Genomic DNA, 6,786 nt, shown 5'->3' on the forward strand with positions numbered 1-6,786 from the left:
TCGGTGGAGAAGAAAAGAGTTGACGTTTCGAGTCCTCATGACCCTTCGGCAGAACTGAAGTATAGTTAGGAGAGAGGTGAAATATTTCACCTCTCTCCTAACTATACTTCAGTTCTGCCGAAGGGTCATGAGGACTCGAAACGTCAACTGTTTTCTTCTCTACCGATGCTGCCAGACCTGCTGAGTTTTTCCAGGTAATTCTGTTCTTGCTTTCATATGAGTATTATATAGCATTATAATTTAGGTGTTTGGGGGGTGGGGGGTGGTGTGCTGTGCTTAATCTATCCTTCAACCGAAAAGGTTGCAGAATTATTGATAGAGAACTTGCAGAGTTGTCAAGAACTCAGCAGCTTATTTCTTGAAAAGGCGTGGTTCATTGAGAAGTTAAACTTAATGATGATAGAACGCCATCTAGTGGTCCACATATTTATCACATGATACCCTTGTTGAATAAAACAGTGCGAGCCAAAAAAACAATCTATTGTGAACACCCACCTCTGCCACTGACCCCACCAAAAATCACAGGATCAGGGCGGGGAGTATCCAGGTGGTCACCCCAGTGCGGTACCGAAGGAGCGCTGCACTGTTGGAGCTGCTGTCTTCAGAAGAGATGTTGAACCGAGGGCCTGTCTGACCTCTTGGGTGGACGTTAAAGACCCCATGGTGCCATTTCAAAAAAGTGCAGGGAATTATCCCCATTGCCCTGGCAAAGGTTTATCCCCCAACCAACTAAAAACAGATTGTCTGGTCCTTATTGCCTCACTGTGGGAGCATAAATTGGCTGCCGTATTTCCTGCATTACAGCAGTGACAACACTTCAAAAGAACTTCATTGGTTGTCCATGCTGGCTTTCCTTAATTAACCCGCATTTGCCCATGTGACTATTAATTCTGTCCCAAATTATAGGTTGGAATTTTTCATCCCACAGTCGGGTGAACGCCTGACCCAATTGGGAGTAAAATAGTGCGCGATGGTGTTGGGCGAGTGTCCCGATGTCATTTCGCACTGGCACAATATTTTGTGTGTGAGAATCGGCAGCTCTCCCGCCGACAATTAAGAGGCCTATTAAGGCCCTTAAGCAAGTAATTGAAAGCTATTTTTTGCTGCCCACCCAATCTTACGGTTGGCGGGTGGGCAAATAGGCCAGGCGGCCTTTGCATTTTTTACGAAACCCCATCTGCTGGCAGGATGAGGTTTGCAACAGTAAATTTTAAAAAATAGAATTTTTTAACACAATTTTTAACAGGACCCTCTTCATGTGACTGAGTCTCATGTGGGGACATATGTCATTTGTGAAATATTTATTTTTCATTTCAAAATTCATCAGCTCCCTGGGGGCAGCTCTGTGCCTTCAGGGAGCTTTCAGTGTGCGCTCACCCGCGCATGCGCAGACTTTAGCGCTTATGCTCCCCCCCCCCCCCCCACCCCCCCCAGCAGTGCTGAGCCAAAGGACCAGCCAGCGTGAACTCGTGGTCGGAGCCCGATTGTGGGCAGCGGACTGTTTCGCGGCCTTTCCGGGCCCGCCCAACGAAGGGAAAATCCTGCCCATAGTTTCTAGAAGTTTCCCCACCACCAAAGTTCACTGACTGGTCTGTAGTTGCTGGGCTTATCGTTACTCTCATCTTTGAACAAGGGCTTAACATTTACAATTCTCCAGTCCTCTGGCACCACCCCTGAATCCAAGGAAGACTGAAAAATTACAGCCGCTGCCTCTTCCATTGCATCTCAGCCAGTCCCACTGCTCTGTCAACTTTAAGCACAGGCAGCCTATCCAATACTTCCTCCTTATCAATTTTAAAACCTTCTAGTGACTGAGTTTCCTCCTCTTTCATCGTGGCCTGGGTAGCATCGTCTTCTTTGGTGAAGACAGGTGCAAAGTATTCATTTAATACCTCAGCCATCCCCTCTGCCTAGTTGCCCTTGAGAAGGTGGGGGTGAGCTGTCTTCTTGAACCGCTGCAGTCCACGTGGTATAGGTACATCCACAGTACTGTTAGGGAGGGAGTTCCAGGATTTTGACCCAGCAACAGTGAAGGAACGGTGATATATTTCCAAGTCAGGATGGTGAATGACTTGGAGGGGAACTTCCAGGTGGTGGTGTTCCCATCTACCTGCTGCTCTTGTCCTTATAGATGGTAGTGGTCCTGAGATAAATCAGGAAAAAGCTCTTTCCCACAAGTTCATTAATCAGTAACTAGAAAGTTATCAATTTAAGATGATCAGCAAAAGAACTAAAGGAGAGTTAAGATAATTTTTCTCAAAAATAAGGTTGTTAGGGCATGGGTGCCCTACCAGAAATAGGACTGAAAACAGACTCAATAATAACAGACTCAATCAACGAGAAGTCAATAATCAATAAAGAGGATAAATATTTGAAAAAAATTAAATGGGTAGGTGAATGAGACTGAGTGCATATCTCTTTCAGAGAACAAGCACAGGTGCAATAGGAGGAATGCCTTTTTTTGATTCTATTAAACAAATAAAATTGTTCCTGCTTCAGATGACCAGCATTTGCAATTTTTGATTTTTATTTTTGTTATTTATCTGTTGTTGATTATTTTGGTAATATTAAACTTATATTGGCATATTTAAAATAACCAAGATGGAGTTGCACATTTGATATCAGTGTCAACAATTGCTGTGCATATCGTAACAAGAGCAAATCAGCTCTCATGAGAACACTAGAGGGTGCTCCTGTTACTGCTCTGTACTAACACAGTGGCCTTTAACACCAATAGCAACTAATAGCCCTCATCACATACAGAATAACATTTCACAATGGAGACTAAGATAAAAAAGCAAGAAAAAGGAAGTCAGAATCATGGTTGGATAGGGAAGAACTGTTGAAAGAGAACTTTTTTTTTCAAAAAAGGTTTTGTGAATGGTAAGACAGAGATGCCTCAAAGGGATAGACAGTGACTCAAGGGGGGATTTCAAAGTGAAAGAAAGAATCTTGAAATAAGTTCACTTAAATATGGAGAAATCAATGGAGAAGGACAAGGTTGGAAGAACAGCAGGATTTGGTGCATGAGAGATGGGCTGCTGCATTCTGAATGAGTTCCAGTTGGCTGAGAATAGAGATAGATATGTGAGTTTGAGATGTGAATTATGAAGGACCCCATGCAAATACTGACACTCCGATGGGAACCCTTGCACACATTAATACATTCCCAACCCATATTTTCCCTTCCGAAGGAGAGACACAGCTATGCAAAGCCGAGACCCCATCTGCTCACTCAGCTGGACATAAAAGATCCCATGCAAGAGCAGGGGAGTTATTCCCTCTGGCCAATATTTATCACTCAATCAACATCACGAAAAAACAGAATACCCAGTGATTATTACTTTGCTGTTTGTGGGAGCTTGCTGTGCTCCAATTGGCTGCCGCATTTCCTACACAATAATGACTACACTTCAAAAGTCAGTTGTAAAGTGCTTTGGAACGTCCTGGAGTTGTGCAAGATCCTATATAAATGCAAGTGTTTTTTTCCTTTCAAATGGAAAGTGTGGGTTTCATTGTGAGACACATTTTCATTGACATGGAGCAAGAGACCTAAAGTATTTAGTAATTCAACAAATAAAGAAAAGACTCAAATTCAATGGTCTGATGAACTCCCAGATCCCCTCATGAAACTCATGAAAGCATATGCACGAATAGTGCATGGCGTGGGAGGTGGGGGCATCCTTTTTATTGAAAAAAATGGGAGAATGTTTATTTTTCTCTCGGACACACCAGAGAAACTACATCCTCAGAAAATGTATGTTTCGAGCATTCTGAGAATTTTGTGGGTTGTTAGTAACAAAAACGGACAGGCATTCTTCTGTTCCATTAAATGAAGAATTTCAGTATCTTTATATATTTCTGACTTCCAGACCAGAGGTCACTCAGCATTTCTAATTGTTTAGGATTTTTTTTTTTTAATTAATTCTTTAGAAGCAATCCAGTATCAATAGTGAGATTGTACTAAATGGAGAGTAGCAAATGAAAAGTGATTTGAAGAGTAAAGTTAGTCACCCCTTTGTTTCATAGTGAATATTTCAGGTCGCGACTGTATGGTCATGCATGAAGCTACGTGGCCAAGAAAAAGGACAAAATCTTCAGCTCGGCAAGCAGGGGCGGGGCCCGCTCTCCGAGATGTAAAATGACATGCTGTGATGTAGGGCGTGCGTCCCGACCTCACCGCACGTCATTCTTGTTTTCAGCAATAAACTGTGCTGCCCGTTAAGGTTGGCGGGCCGGCGAAGAGCGCAGGCGGCCTTCGTATTTTTCATGGAACCTCATCCACGGGCGGGATGAGGTATCATGAAGGTTTTTTAAATTCTTGTAAAAATTTTTAATGAAATTAATAGACATGTCCCAGCTCATGTGACAGTTTCACATGAGGGGACATGTCTGAACATTATTTTTTCCTTTATTAAATTTTTCTGAACTTACACTAATGTCCCTGAGGCAGCTCTGTGCCTCGGGGAAATTTCTGCGCTCTTTCGCGCACATGCGTGAAAGAGCGCAGGCCCCGACTCAGCCTACTCCTCCCGCCCGCACATGGAGCGCTCAGCGCTTCCGGGCGCACATCACGTTGGGCCGGCCTTAACTGGCCCACCCACGTAAAATGGCAGTGCCCAGCCGATCGTGGACGGCGATCGGCTGCGCCCACACCCGTGCCCACTCCCGCCCAACGCCCGCAACAGGGAGAAAATTCTCCCCAAAATAAAAGTTTCCTTTATGCTTGCCTCCCACACAACACCACCCAAACCCACCCCCAGCTCAGCTATTTTCGCTAGACTACACAAGGACCTAAAATAGCCAAATGAAAGAACTGGTTCAACATAATTCTCCAAGGATAGAGTTGCAATGGAGAGGTGATAGTAGTTAAATCAGGTGCTGGCAATTCAAACTTCTCCAAATACAAACGCACCAATACCGCAAGCTGTGCTCAAAATAGGGAAGTTGCCCATTAGGCCCACTGGGTTAACATGTGGTCTCTGGTGTGCTGTATTGAAAATTGTGTTGTGCATTTTGTCTACTTAAGACTACTAAATCTATATAAAAGCAGAGGGAGTCTGGAAGGAGAATAAAGGAATCCACGTTTAACAGCTTGTACAGTTCTGATTCTGAATGCTTCTTACTGAATCTTACTGTTTCTTCCCAAGAACTTAACAATGGTGACAAGGAGGGTGAAAGATAGGAAACACAGCTTTCAGGTACGAAATTTTTGGAAGATATTCATCTACGTTGTGCTGACACCACAGCATTTTAAGCTGGAGATTTAGGGAACATATTGAGGCTGTGTTAGACACACACAAATTGAGGCAGTCCAGCTCAGGATTAACAAGAGGAAGGCCTGTACGGGTGTACACACTGATCTTGCAAAAATAACCAATCAAAAAATTAATCTTGGATCAATACAGAGAAGTTTTTCTTTGAAAGGAATATACTACTGGATCTTTGATCACACACTATCACTGCATTGCTGATCGAGATGGCATTGTCTATGTCCCATCTAACGTGTATTTAGGTCAATCACTTGTATTCCCACGTTGGCAAAAGTGACTGCGACGTTTCGCAGATTCTGTAATCGCAGATAACAAAAGAATAGGGCCTTACTTCTCCACTATAGAGCTGAAGAAATGGATGATATCTTTGAAACACTAACACCTGCGCGAGATGAAAAGGGCTATGACTCAGCAAAAGGTGCAAAAACAACTTATTTGCCACCCAAGAAAAATACATCATATGAAAGAGTGGTCTTCCGCTGTACTCAGGAAGAAGCAAATGAGACAACTGATCAATATTTCATGCAGTTGTGGCAACGAGCAACCATATGTGGCTTTGGTGATGCTGAATATGTTAAACACGAAATCAAAACAAATAATCGAAGGTTGTCACTCTAGCCAACTACAGCAAAAACCATTCGAGAAAGACAGAGAGGTGTCAGAGCTGCCGGAGTCAGAATGATTACTATCGCTTTCAGAGTTCTCAGGTACTGAAGTTGAGGCTGGCAACAGTGACTACTGCACTCCAAGTTCAACTCCTGTGAACACTTCATCGTTCATGTGCCAGGAAACCGCCTGAAAAACAACAGCAGTCCCACTGCAACATGTCCAAATGATGTTTCCACTGTGGCAACGCTTACCACACTGGACAGATGCCCCGCTGCTGGTAAACAGTGTAAAACCTGTGGAAAAGTGAACCAAAATCCTGGAACTCCCTTATTAACAGCGCTGTGGGTCTACTACACCACATGGACTGCAGCCGTTCAAGAAGGCAGCTCACCACCACCTTCTCAAGGGCAACTAAATGCCAGCCCAGCCAGCGAAGTCACCATCCCGTGAATGGATAAAAAAAACACTTTGCTCGCGTTTGTCATTCACCAACAAACTCAACTAAGACCAATACCACCAGAAGGATGCCAGTTTACGTACAACAGTAAAATGGGGAGAGAATATAGCCAGTGTAGAGGTGAATAACCCTGAATATACTTCTGCACTCTCTTTTGGACATAGCAACCAGCAGGTGTGACAGTGATCATTGGCTGCTTGGACGTAGAGGATCTCGTGGATACAGGAGCATCTGTTAATGTCACAGGAGACAAAATGTTCAACAAACTTCAGGATTGTCCCATTCTCTGCAAACCAGGGAAAGCAAAATATTTCCATTACAACAGTGACAAACCACTGAAAATTCTCCAGACCTTTGAAACACCAGTCTCATTCAAAGACACAAGGATGAATGCTGTATTCTGTGTCATATCTGGAGTATGTGACACGTTTATCAGTTTCCACACAG

This window comes from Cetorhinus maximus, chromosome 3, assembly GCF_964194155.1.
Source record: "Cetorhinus maximus chromosome 3, sCetMax3.hap1.1, whole genome shotgun sequence".
Lineage (NCBI taxonomy): Eukaryota > Metazoa > Chordata > Chondrichthyes > Lamniformes > Cetorhinidae > Cetorhinus > Cetorhinus maximus.